This window comes from Pelodiscus sinensis, chromosome 7 (genome assembly GCF_052426305.1).
Source record: "Pelodiscus sinensis isolate ZL-2025 chromosome 7, ASM5242630v1, whole genome shotgun sequence".
NCBI lineage: Eukaryota > Metazoa > Chordata > Testudines > Trionychidae > Pelodiscus > Pelodiscus sinensis.
Genome location: NC_143058.1, coordinates 646,064 through 659,566, shown reverse-complemented (window position 1 = coordinate 659,566; position 13,503 = coordinate 646,064).

Here is a 13,503-nt window from a genome sequence, read left to right as displayed (position 1 = left end):
CTTCTCCTACCCCCCCCCCGAGCCCCCAGCTCCTGGGACTCCTTCTCCCCCCCCCGAGCCCCCAGCTCCTGGGACTCCTTCTCCTACCCCCCGAGCCCCCAGCTCCTGGGACTCCTTCTCCCCACCCCCACCCCCGAATCCCAGCTCCTGGGACTCCTTCTCCTACCCCCCCGAGCCCCCAGCTCCTGGGACTCCTTCTCCCACCCCAGGCCCCCAGCTCCTGGGACTCCTCCCCCCCCCGAGTCCCCAGCTCCTGGGACTCCTCCTCCTACCCCCCCCCCCAGAGCCCCCAGCTCCTGGGACTCCTTCTCCCACCCCCCACCCCCGAATCCCCGGCTCCTGGGACTCCTCCCACCCCCAGAGCCCCCAGCTCCTGGGACTCCTCCCTCCCCCCCCCCCCCGGGTCCCAGCTCCTGGGTCTCCTTCTCCCCACCCCCAGGCCCCCAGCTCCTGGGACTCCTTCTCCCCCCCCCCCAGGGCCCCCAGCTCCTGGGACTCCTTCTCCCCCCCCCGAGCCCCCAGCTCCTGGGACTCCTTCTCCCCCCCCAGGCCCCCAGCTCCTGGGACTCCTTCTCCCACCCCCAGAGCCCCCAGCTCCTGGGACTCCTTCTCCCCCCCCCAGAGCCCCAGCTCCCTGGGTCTCCTTCTCCCCCCCCCCAGAGCCCCCAGCTCCTGGGACTCCCCTTCCCCCCCCCAGGCTCCCAGCTCCTGGGACTCCTTCTTCCCCCATGCCCCAGGGCTCCCAGCTCCTGGGACTCCTTCTCCCCCCAGAGCCCCCAGCTCCTGGGACTCCTTCTATCCCCCCAGGCTCCCAGCTCCTGGGACTCCTTCTTCCCCACCCCCAGAGCTCCCAGCTCCTGGGACTCCTTCTCCCCACCCCAGGCCCCCAGCTCCTGGGACTCCTTCTCCCCCAGGCCCCCAGCTCCTGGGACTCCTTCTCCCCTCAGAGCCCCCAGCTCCTGGGACTCCTCCTCCCCACCCAGAGCCCCCAGCTCCTGGGACTCCTTCTCCCCCCCCAGGCCCTGGCTCCTGGGACTCCTTCTCCCCCACCCAGAGCCCCCTGGCTCCTGGGACTCCTTCTCCCCCCCACCCAGAGCTAGCTCCTGGGACTCCTTCTCCCCCACCCAGAGCCCCCAGCTCCTGGGACTCCCCCCCACCCAGAGCCCCCAGCTCCTGGGACTCCTCCCCCCCACCCAGAGCCCCCAGCTCCTGGGACTCCTTCCCCCACCCAGAGCCCCCAGCTCCTGGGACTCCCCCCCCACCCAGAGCCCCCAGCTCCTGGGACTCCTTCCCCCACCCAGAGCCCCCAGCTCCTGGGACTCCTTCTCCCCACCCAGAGCCCCCAGCTCCTGGGACTCCTTCTCCCCCCCACCCAGAGCCCCCAGCTCCTGGGACTCCTTCTCCCCCACAGAGCCCCCAGTTCCTGGGACTCCCCCCACACCAGAGTCCCCAGCTCCTGGGACTCCCCCCAGCCACAGCCCCCTGGTTCCTTCCCTGCTCATCTCCCCTGGCCACGGGCTGGGGCTGGGGCTGTGAGACCCCTGCTGTCCCCCACACTCCAGTCTCTACACAGTAGCAGATGTAAAGGTGGCCATCCTGCAGCAAACAAACTTCAGGACCAGACTTCAAAGAGAAACTGCTGAGCTCCAGTTCATCTGCAATTTGACACAATCAGCTCTGGATTAAACAAAGACTGTGAATGGCTTGCTAACTACAAAAGCAGCTTCTCTTCTCTTGGAATTCACACCTCCAGATCAGCTACTAGAAGTGGGCCTCATCCTCCTTGACTGGATCCACCTCGTCATCTCCAGCCTGATCCTGGCCTGCATATTTATTCCTGCCTCTGGAAATTTCCACTACATGCATCTGAGGAAGTGGGTCTTTGCCCACGAAAGCTTATGCTCCTACACTTCAGTTAGTCTGTAAGGTGCCACAGGATCCTCGCCGCTTTTGCAGACTCAGACTAACACGGCTCCCCCTCTGATACTCTGCAGCAGGGTTCCCAACCTTTTTCAGTCCCACACCCCTTGGCTTCTAGTAACCCCCCCTCTCCCCCCCCGGCTGTCCTCCCATTCTAGACTCTAGAATCCACAACTCTTTTCACTCACACGACTGCTTCTGGAATATTTCAATGAGGCTAATCTAGTTATTTACCAAATATTCCCCGTCCCTCCTTGACAAGCTTCTCGTACCCCTGGGGGCACCCGGGTCTACACAACTCAACCAGCCCTGCCTGTCCCCCTGTGCTCCCCAGCCCGCAGCAGCTGTCTGCTGCCTCTTGCCTGGTCCTGTCAGCTCTGGGGCCTTTGGCCTGACAGCCACGCGACCCCCAGCGTGGCAGGGCCAGTCCTGGCCCATGGCTGGAGCGCCTAGGCAGGTGGAAATTAGGGTTGCCAGGTAGACCCCACCAAAAAAATGGACACACTTGATCATGGGGGAGGGAACCAGTCGGGAGGGGGGCGGGGCGGGAAGCAGAGCTAGTGGGGGGTCTGGGGGCAGCGGGGTTAGACGGGAGGAAGGGGGGGAAAGGAAGAGGGGACGGGAAGCAGAGCTTGCGGGGGGGGGGGTGTGTCCAGGGGGCCGTGGGGCTGGCAAGCAGAGCTGGGGGGGAGATCGGGGGCCATGGGGTTGGACAGGAGGAAGGGGGGCTGGCAAGCAGAGCTGGGGGGGAGATCGGGGGCCATGGGGTTGGACAGGAGGAAGGGGGGCTGGCAAGCAGAGCTGGGGGGAGATCGGGGGCCATGGGGTTGGACAGGAGGAAGGGGGGCTGGCAAGCAGAGCTGGGGGGAGATCGGGGGCCATGGGGTTGGACAGGAGGAAGGGGGGCTGGCAAGCAGAGCTGGGGGGAGATCGGGGGCCATGGGGTTGGACAGGAGGAAGGGGGGCTGGCAAGCAGAGCTGGGGGGAGATCGGGGGCCATGGGGTTGGACAGGAGGAAGGGGGGCTGGCAAGCAGAGCTGGGGGGAGATCGGGGGCCATGGGGTTGGACAGGAGGAAGGGGGGGCTGGCAAGCAGAGCTGGGGGGAGATCGGGGGCCATGGGGTTGGACAGGAGGAAGGGGGGCTGGCAAGCAGAGCTGGGGGGGAGATCGGGGGCCATGGGGTTGGACAGGAGGAAGGGGGGCTGGCAAGCAGAGCTGGGGGGAGATCGGGGGCCATGGGGTTGGACAGGAGGAAGGGGGGCTGGCAAGCAGAGCTGGGGGGCCAGGGCCACGGGAGGAAAGGGGAGCGGGGCCGCGATCGGCACTGGGAGCTCTGTGTCACCTGCAAAAACCGGCGGGAGGGAGTCCCGGCCCCAGCCCTGCCCCACCCTGCCCGGCTCTTGCAGGTGACACAGAGCTCCCAGCGCCGATCGCGGCCCCGCCTGCCAGTTGCCCCCCCACCCCCGCCCTGCGCCCTGCCGGGAATTCAGACCACACCGAACAGTGCAGTGCACGTGGCACGTGGCCGGTATTTTCTGAATTTTTCTACCGGACAGACGGTGCAAATACTGGACTGTCAGGTAGAAAACCAGACAATGAGAAACTGACGCCATTGGCACAAGAAGCTGCACACGCCCTGGCACCGGATAAATGGGAGAGCGAGACCCCGCAGGTCTCTGTGGGTCAGGCTCGCCGGCCGGCTGGGGGTACCTGTGCGGGGGGGTGACAGGCCCTGTGGATCTCGGGTCAGGCACGCCGGCCGTGCAGGGCAGGGCTGGGGGTTTGTGTGTGTGTGGGGGGGTGCAGGTCTCTGTGGGTCAGGCACGCCGGCCGTGCAGGGCAGGGGGTACGTGTGTGTGGTGGGGAGGGGTGCTAGGCCCCATGGGTCTCTGTGGGTCAGGCACGCCGGCCATGCAGGGCTGGGGGTACGTGTGTGTGGTGGGGAGGGGGTGCTAGGCCCCATGGGTCTCTGTGGGTCAGGCACGCCGGCCGTGCAGGGCAGGGCTGGGGGTTTGTGTGTGTGGTGGGGAGGGGGTGCTAGGCCCGGTGGGTCTCTGTGGGTCAGGCACGCCGGCCGTGCAGGGCTGGGGGTACGTGTGTGTGGTGGGGAGGGGGTGCTAGGCCCCATGGGTCTCTGTGGGTCAGGCACGCTGGCCGTGCAGGGCTGGGGGTACGTGTGTGTGGTGGGGAGGGGTGCTAGGCCCCATGGGTCTCTGTGGGTCAGGCACGCCGGCCGTGCAGGGCTGGGGGTACGTGTGTGTGGTGGGGAGGGGGTGCTAGGCCCCATGGGTCTCTGTGGGTCAGGCACACCGGCCGTGCAGGGCTGGGGGTACGTGTGTGTGGTGGGGAGGGGTGCTAGGCCCGGTGGGTCTCTGTGGGTCAGGCACGCCGGCCGTGCAGGGCTGGGGGTACGTGTGTGTGGTGGGGAGGGGGTGCTAGGCCCCATGGGTCTCTGTGGGTCAGGGTCGCCGGCCGTGCAGGGCTGGGGGTACGTGTGTGTGGTGGGGAGGGGTGCTAGGCTCGGTGGGTCTCTGTGGGTCAGGCACGCCGGCCTGCAGGGCTGGGGGTACGTCTGTGTGGTGGGGAGGGGGTGCTAGGCCCCATGGGTCTCTGTGGGTCAGGCACGCCGGCCGTGCAGGGCAGGGGGTACGTGTGTGTGGGGGGGTGCTAGGCTCCATGGGTCTCTGTGGGTCAGGCACGCCGGCCGTGCAGGGCTGGGGGTACGTGTGTGTGGGGGGGTGCTAGGCTCCATGGGTCTCTGTGGGTCAGGGTCGCCGGCCTGCAGGGCTGGGGGTACGTGTGTGTGGTGGGGGAGGGGTGCTAGGCCCCATGGGTCTCTGTGGGTCAGGCACGCCGGCCGTGCAGGGCTGGGGGTACGTGTGTGTGGGGGGGTGCTAGGCTCCATGGGTCTCTGTGGGTCAGGGTCGCCGGCCTGCAGGGCTGGGGGTACGTGTGTGTGGTGGGGAGGGGTGCTAGGCTCCATGGGTCTCTGTGGGTCAGGCACGCCGGCCGTGCAGGGCTGGGGGTACGTGTGTGTGGTGGGGAGGGGTGCTAGGCCCCATGGGTCTCTGTGGGTCAGGCACGCCGGCCTGCAGGGCTGGGGGTACGTGTGTGTGGGGGGGTGCTAGGCTCCATGGGTCTCTGTGGGTCAGGCACGCCGGCCGTGCAGGGCAGGGGGTACGTGTGTGTGGTGGGGAGGGGTGCTAGGCCCGGTGGGTCTCTATGGGTCAGGCACGCCGGCCGTGCAGGGCTGGGGGTACGTGTGTGTGGTGGGGAGGGGTGCTAGGCCCCATGGGTCTCTGTGGGTCAGGCACGCCGGCCGTGCAGGGCTGGGGGTACGTGTGTGTGGTGGGGAGGGGTGCTAGGCCCCATGGGTCTCTGTGGGTCAGGCACGCCGGCCGTGCAGGGCTGGGGGTACGTGTGTGTGGTGGGGAGGGGTGCTAGGCCCCATGGGTCTCTGTGGGTCAGGCACGCTGGCCTGCAGGGCTGGGGGTACGTGTGTGTGGTGGGGAGGGGTGCTAGGCCCCATGGGTCTCTGTGGGTCAGGCACGCTGGCCGTGCAGGGCTGGGGGTACGTGTGTGTGGTGGGGAGGGGGTGCTAGGCCCCATGGGTCTCTGTGGGTCAGGCACGCTGGCCGTGCAGGGCTGGGGGTACGTGTGTGTGGTGGGGAGGGGGTGCTAGGCCCCATGGGTCTCTGTGGGTCAGGCACGCCGGCCATGCAGGGCAGGGGGTACGTGTGTGTGGTGGGGAGGGGTGCTAGGCCCCATGGGTCTCTGTGGGTCAGGCACGCCGGCCTGCAGGGCTGGGGGTACGTGTGTGTGGTGGGGAGGGGGTGCTAGGCCCCATGGGTCTCTGTGGGTCAGGCACGCCGGCCTGCAGGGCAGGGGGTACGTGTGTGTGGTGAGGAGGGGTGCTAGGCCCCATGGGTCTCTGTGGGTCAGGCACGCCGGCCGTGCAGGGTAGGGGGTACGTGTGTGTGGTGGGGAGGGGGTGCTAGGCCCCATGGGTCTCTGTGGGTCAGGCACGCCGGCGGTGCAGGGCAGGGGGTACGTGTGTGTGGTGGGGGAGGGGTGCTAGGCCCCATGGGTCTCTGTGGGTCAGGGTCGCCGGCCGTGCAGGGCTGGGGGTACGTGTGTGTGGTGGGGAGGGGTGCTAGGCCCCATGGGTCTCTGTGGGTCAGGCACGCTGGCCGTGCAGGGCTGGGGGTACGTGTGTGTGGTGGGGAGGGGTGCTAGGCCCCATGGGTCTCTGTGGGTCAGGCACGCCGGCCTGCAGGGCTGGGGGTACGTCTGTGTGGTGGGGAGGGGGTGCTAGGCCCCATGGGTCTCTGTGGGTCAGGCACGCCGGCCGTGCAGGGCTGGGGGTACGTGTGTGTGGTGGGGAGGGGTGCTAGGCCCCATGGGTCTCTGTGGGTCAGGGTCGCCGGCCTGCAGGGCTGGGGGTACGTGTGTGTGGTGGGGAGGGGTGCTAGGCCCCATGGGTCTCTGTGGGTCAGGCACGCCGGCCGTGCAGGGCAGGGGGTACGTGTGTGTGGTGGGGAGGGGTGCTAGGCCCCATGGGTCTCTGTGGGTCAGGCACGCCGGCCGTGCAGGGCAGGGGGTACGTGTGTGTGGTGGGGAGGGGTGCTAGGCCCCATGGGTCTCTGTGGGTCAGGCACGCCGGCCGTGCAGGGCTGGGGGTACGTGTGTGTGGTGGGGAGGGGGTGCTAGGCCCCATGGGTCTCTGTGGGTCAGGCACGCCGGCCGTGCAGGGCTGGGGGTACGTGTGTGTGGTGGGGAGGGGTGCTAGGCTCGGTGGGTCTCTGTGGGTCAGGGTTGCCGGCCTGCAGGGCTGGGGGTACGTGTGTGTGGTGGGGAGGGGGTGCTAGGCCCCATGGGTCTCTGTGGGTCAGGCACGCCGGCCGTGCAGGGCTGGGGGTACGTGTGTGTGGTGGGGAGGGGTGCTAGGCCCCATGGGTCTCTGTGGGTCAGGCACGCCGGCCATGCAGGGCTGGGGGTACGTGTGTGTGGTGGGGAGGGGTGCTAGGCCCCATGGGTCTCTGTGGGTCAGGCACGCCGGCCGTGCAGGGCAGGGGGTACGTGTGTGTGGTGGGGAGGGGTGCTAGGCCCCATGGGTCTCTGTGGGTCAGGGTCGCCGGCCTGCAGGGCTGGGGGTACGTGTGTGTGGTGGGGAGGGGTGCTAGGCCCCATGGGTCTCTGTGGGTCAGGCACGCTGGCCGTGCAGGGCTGGGGGTACGTGTGTGTGGTGGGGAGGGGGTGCTAGGCCCCATGGGTCTCTGTGGGTCAGGCACGCCGGCCGTGCAGGGCTGGGGGTACGTGTGTGTGGTGGGGAGGGGTGCTAGGCCCCATGGGTCTCTGTGGGTCAGGCACGCCGGCCGTGCAGGGCAGGGGGTACGTGTGTGTGGTGGGGAGGGGTGCTAGGCTCGGTGGGTCTCTGTGGGTCAGGGTCGCCGGCCGTGCAGGGCTGGGGGTACGTGTGTGTGGTGGGGAGGGGTGCTAGGCTCGGTGGGTCTCTGTGGGTCAGGCACGCCGGCCGTGCAGGGCTGGGGGTACGTGTGTGTGGTGGGGAGGGGTGCTAGGCCCCATGGGTCTCTGTGGGTCAGGCACGCCGGCTGTGCAGGGCAGGGGGTACGTGTGTGTGGTGGGGAGGGGTGCTAGGCCCCTTGGGTCTCTGTGGGTCAGGCACGCCGGCCGTGCAGGGCAGGGGGTACGTGTGTGTGGTGGGGAGGGGGTGCTAGGCCCCATGGGTCTCTGTGGGTCAGGCACGCCGGCCGTGCAGGGCAGGGGGTACGCGTGTGTGGTGGGGAGGGGTGCTAGGCTCGGTGGGTCTCTGTGGGTCAGGGTCGCCGGCCGTGCAGGGCAGGGGGTACGTGTGTGTGGTGGGGAGGGGTGCTAGGCCCCATGGGTCTCTGTGGGTCAGGCACGCCGGCCGTGCAGGGCAGGGGGTACGTGTGTGTGGTGGGGAGGGGGTGCTAGGCCCCATGGGTCTCTGTGGGTCAGGCACGCTGGCCGTGCAGGGCTGGGGGTACGTGTGTGTGGTGGGGAGGGGTGCTAGGCCCCATGGGTCTCTGTGGGTCAGGGTTGCCGGCCTGCAGGGCAGGGGGTACGTGTGTGTGGTGGGGAGGGGTGCTAGGCCCCATGGGTCTCTGTGGGTCAGGGTTGCCGGCCTGCAGGGCTGGGGGTACGTGTGTGTGGTGGGGAGGGGTGCTAGGCCCCATGGGTCTCTGTGGGTCAAGCACGCCGGCCGTGCAGGGCAGGGGGTACGTGTGTGTGGTGGGGAGGGGTGCTAGGCCCCATGGGTCTCTGTGGGTCAGGCACGCCGGCCGTGCAGGGCTGGGGGTACGTGTGTGTGGTGGGGAGGGGTGCTAGGCCCCATGGGTCTCTGTGGGTCAGGCACGCCGGCCGTGCAGGGCTGGGGGTACGTGTGTGTGGTGGGGAGGGGTGCTAGGCTCGGTGGGTCTCTGTGGGTCAGGCACGCCGGCCGTGCAGGGCAGGGGGTACGTGTGTGTGGTGGGGAGGGGTGCTAGGCTCGGTGGGTCTCTGTGGGTCAGGGTCGCCGGCCTGCAGGGCTGGGGGTACGTGTGTGTGGTGGGGAGGGGTGCTAGGCCCCATGGGTCTCTGTGGGTCAGGCACGCCGGCCGTGCAGGGCAGGGGGTACGTGTGTGTGGTGAGGAGGGGTGCTAGGCCCCATGGGTCTCTGTGGGTCAGGCACGCCGGCCGTGCAGGGCTGGGGGTACGTGTGTGTGGTGGGGAGGGGTGCTAGGCCCCATGGGTCTCTGTGGGTCAGGCACGCCGGCCGTGCAGGGCAGGGGGTACGTGTGTGTGGTGGGGAGGGGTGCTAGGCCCCATGGGTCTCTGTGGGTCAGGGTCGCCGGCCTGCAGGGCAGGGGTACGTGTGTGTGGTGGGGAGGGGTGCTAGGCCCCATGGGTCTCTGTGGGTCAGGGTCGCCGGCCGTGCAGGGCAGGGGGTACGTGTGCGGGGGATGAAGGACGCGAGGGCGTCTCTGCGCTGGGAGGATGTGCGGGTCAGAGGGCTGAGCGCGTGGGGCGTATCGGTGGCTGCGGTGCCGGGGGCTCGGTGTGTGTTTGGAGTTGCCATGGTTCCTGTGACCGCAGCTCCGCCACCACGCGTCCTGTTGTGGGCGAGCAGCGTGGGGAGGCCGTGTCAGGCGGACAGGCCCACAGCATCTGGCAGCCCCGCCCGAGTCACTGGGCAGAGCCGGCCGTGCAGCGGGCAGGCTGAGGGGCTGGGGGGGGGCAGGCAGTCCTGGCCAGCGGGGAGGGGGTGCAGGGTCAGGGCACCCTTTAATATTCAGCGTATGGAGCCTCGCTCCCCCAGCACACGTCCAGGTGGCCTGCCCTGGCGCCCAGAGACAGGGCCCTCCCGAGAAGCAGCCCCAGCCTGCTTGGCGCGGCCCAGAGGTCAGTAGCGGCCCGGGCTTCCCGGGGAGAAAAGGAGCGAGGCTCCGGGCCCTCTCCTCGATTCCAGCAGCTGGGCCGTGGGGCACTTGCGTCATGCTGCTCGGGGGCCCAAGACAGGCGTAAGCAGCAAACCCGTTCCGGGCTGTGCCCTAGCGGGGGCTGCCTGCTTCGTAACCACAAGTTCCCATCTGGCTGGGCTGTGCGATTCCCATGACTCACCCGCATGAGCATTGGCCCCTACCCCTGGGCCCAGCCTGAGCAGCCAGGGGGAGGACAAAAGAAGATGGGCGGGGCCGGGGGGTAGAGCTGGGAGTTGGGTCAGGCTCAGCTGGGCAGGATGAGGAGGGCAGACAGAGCAGGAAAGGGGGCTCGGGGCCCATGAAACCTTCCCCCAAGGAGGATAAGGCTGTCTGCTCTCCGTGGCTGTTAACACCGCTCCTATGCCGGGCAGTGTCTCCGGGAAGAAGTAAAACCTTCTCCTCTCCTGGGAGTCACGTCTGGCTGTGGATAGGGGTGCAGGGCCAGGGGCTCCCCGACGCTCCACCACAAAGGTCATCGGCACGTGGGCGGGAGGCTGGCACCCTGGTCGGCAGTGATCGGACGTGGTACCCGCAGCCAGAGCCGGGCAAGCCCAACGGTCGAAGCACGCGGGCGGGAGGCTGGCACCCTGGTCGGCAGTGATCGGACGTGGTACCCGCAGCCGGAGCCGGGCAAGCCCAACACTCGAAGCACGCGGGCGGGAGGCTGGCACCCTGGTTGGCAGTGATCGGACGTGGTACCCGCAGCCGGAGCCGGGCGAGCCCCAACGGTCGAAGCACGCGGGCGGGAGGCTGGCACCCTGGTCGGCAGTGATCGGACGTGGTACCCGCAGCCGGAGCCGGGCGAGCCCCAACGGTCGAAGCACGCGGGCGGGAGGCTGGCACCCTGGTCGGCAGTGATCGGACGTGGTACCTGCAGCCGGAGCCGGCCGAGCCCAACGGTCGAAGCACGCGGGCAGGAGGCTGGCACCCTGGTCGGCAGTGATCGGACGTGGTACCCGCAGCCGGAGCCGGCCGAGCCCAACGGTCGAAGCACGCGGGCGGGAGGCTGGCACCCTGGTCGGCAGTGATTGGACGTGGTACCCGCAGCCGAAGCCGGCCGAGCCCAACGGTCGAAGCACGCGGGCGGGGAGGCTGGCGCCCTGGTCGGCAGTGATTGGACGTGGTACCCGCAGCCGAAGCCGGCCGAGCCCAACGGTCGAAGCACGCGGGCGGGAGGCTGGCACCCTGGTCGGCAGTGATCGGACGTGGTACCCGCAGCCGAAGCCGGGCGAGCCCCAACGGTCGAAGCACGCGGGCGGGAGGCTGGCGCCCTGGTCGGCAGTGATCGGACGTGGTACCCGCAGCCGAAGCCGGCCGAGCCCCAACGGTCGAAGCACACGGGCGGGAGGCTGGCGCCCTGGTCGGCAGTGATTGGACGTGGTACCCGCAGCCGGAGCCGGGCGAGCCCCAACGGTCGAAGCACGCTGGCGCGAGGCTGGCGCCCTGGTCGGCAGTGATCAGACGTGGTACCCGCAGCCGGAGCCGGGCGAGCCCCAACGGTCGAAGCACGCGGGCGGGAGGCTGGCGCCCTGGTCGGCTGTGATCGGACGTGGTACCCGCAGCCGGAGCCGGCCGAGCCCAACGGTCGAAGCACGCGGGCGGGAGGCTGGCACCCTGGTCGGCAGTGATCGGACGTGGTACCCGCAGCCGGAGCCGGGCGAGCCCCAACGGTCGAAGCACGGGGGCGGGAGGCTGGCGCCCTGGTCGGCTGTGATCGGACGTGGTACCCGCAGCCGGAGCCGGGCGAGCCCAACGGTCGAAGCACGCGGGCGGGAGGCTGGCACCCTGGTTGGCAGTGATCGGACGTGGTACCCGCAGCCGGGCGAGCCCAACGGTCGAAGCACGCGGGCGGGAGGCTGGCACCCTGGTCGGCAGTGATCGGACATGGTACCCGGAGCCGGCCGAGCCCGACGGTCGAAGCACGCGGGCGGGAGGCTGGCACCCTGGTTGGCAGTGATCGGACGTGGTACCCGGAGCCGGCCGAGCCCGACGGTCGAAGCACGCGGGCGGGAGGCTGGCACCCTGGTCGGCAGTGATCGGACGTGGTACCCGCAGCCGGAGCCGGGCAAGCCCAACGGTCGAAGCACGCGGGCGGGAGGCTGGCACCCTGGTCGGCAGTGATCGGACGTGGTCCCCACAGCCGGAGCCAGGTGAGCCCAAATGCATCCCTGGGCCAGCCCTGCAAGCAGTGGGGCAGGACTCCCAACCTAGCCCCCAGGGCTGCCAGGTGGGGCATGCTGGGACCAGGCTGCTCTAAGGCTCCAGGGAGGGGGCTGGCCGGATTTCCAGGGTGAAATCGGTGCCCTGGGGCCTGCAGTGGGGCGAGAAACTGCTTGGTCTAGGCCTGGGATGGAGGGGGAGCCGCCTGCCTGGTCTCCTTCTCCGCTGTGGGCCACAGCAGCCCACTGTGCCCCACGGCCAATGCCTGTCCCCCCAACACGCCAATTGCACGGCTGATTGGCGGCACCTCCGGAAGCGCCAGGAGCAGGAAGGGGGGCTGCGGTGCTCCAGTGTGGGGGGGAGGGGCAGCAGGGGCCACCGGCTGCCCCCCACTGATCTAGGTGGTGCCCACTCTAGTAGGGCCCCAGGAGCAGAGCGAGTTTGTACTTTGTTCTGGGTCAGTGACTGCGAGTGGGTGGAAGGGGGGCCAGGGGCAGCCAATCCTTAGCGCTGGATCTCGCCCGCCCCCCCCAGGCGCCGCGTGGCCCCCGGGCTCCAGCCGCCGCAGCTGAGCCCCAGACCCTGGGACACGGCCGACCGGGGGGTGCGGGCTGCGGGGCTCCTGCCAGGTTTCCCGTTCAGCCCAGGCGTGGGCCCTGCAACCTTCCCCCGCCCTGCCTGGGTGCACAGCGCAGGCAGCCCCCGCTGGGTCGCTGTTCAGCTAAAGCACAGGCCAAAGCCAGGGGACGGTGCAGCCCCGGGCCCAGCGTCTGCTCAGAGCCGGCCTGGCCACAGGAGTCAGGGTGGCCGCCCTGGGGCCCATGTTTTGGGAGCCCCTCCCAGCCGTCCTACGACAAGGACAGTCTCCCATACGGAGAGCGGCCCGTGGGGCCCAGGGGCAGGATCCCTGCAGCTGCAGTTCCTGGCTGGCCTTGCCCTGCTCCTGCATGGGGAGGCGGGCAGGGCCGGAGAGGCAGCTCTCCCTCTTGCAGTGCGCAGCCGGGGAGCCCAAGGGCTGGGGAGCAGGTCCTGGGCCTGGAAGGGGCCTGGGGAGCAGCCGGGGCCACGATGCCTTTGCACCCTAAGTGCCTCAGCCCCCCCCAGTTCACTGCTGCCCACCAGGGATCAGGTTTCCCTGCTGTGGCTGGAGGGAGGACTCCCAACCTACCCCCATGGCTGCCAGGTGGGGCTCAGCCCAAGCCTCTGGCTGCAGGGCCTCCAGGCAGCAGCCCCCCCAGGCAGCCTGGTGAGTCGTCACTCCGGCTTCCAGGGGAGAGCGGCACCTCCGCCCAAGTACTGCCCGCAATGCCTCCCGGCGTGCCCAGAGCGAGTGCCGGGCCCCAGGCAGCACGTGCCTGCACCATGGACCAAGGAGCCCTCCCCCGGCTGGGCTCGTTGAGCGGGGCCAAAGCCCCTCAGGGCACCGGCCCCCGCACTTGGAGGTGCCCTGGGACGAGGGGCCTGGCCAGGGCAGCAGCTGGTCCCTCACCGCACTGGCGTAGTAGGAGGGGGCTTGCCCTGAGGCCTGGGCAGTGGTGGGGGAGGAGCTGCCCCAGGAAGCACCAGCCGAGAAAGGCTCGCAGGCACCAGGCTGGGGCTCTGGCTCCATTGATTCTCCCGTGGCTTGGCGAGGGGTTCGCACAGGACCCTGGGAAGAGCCGAGCTGCGCCCCACAGCGAGCAGGTACCTCCGGTGGGGAGGCTGCCAGCCCAGGGAGGAAGGCCCAAGGCCTGGGCCTCTGCCCCCCTCAGTGCCACTGGACAGCAGCCCCGCTCTCAAGTTCCCAGTGCGGCAGAGAAACCACTTCTCCCGCCGGCCGGGGGCTGCTGTCCTGTGGCTGAGGGGAGCCCAGGCCCAGGCCCAGGAGCAGATCAGACACTGGCAGGGCCCAGCTGGCCTCTCCCGTCCTGCAGCGCGGCA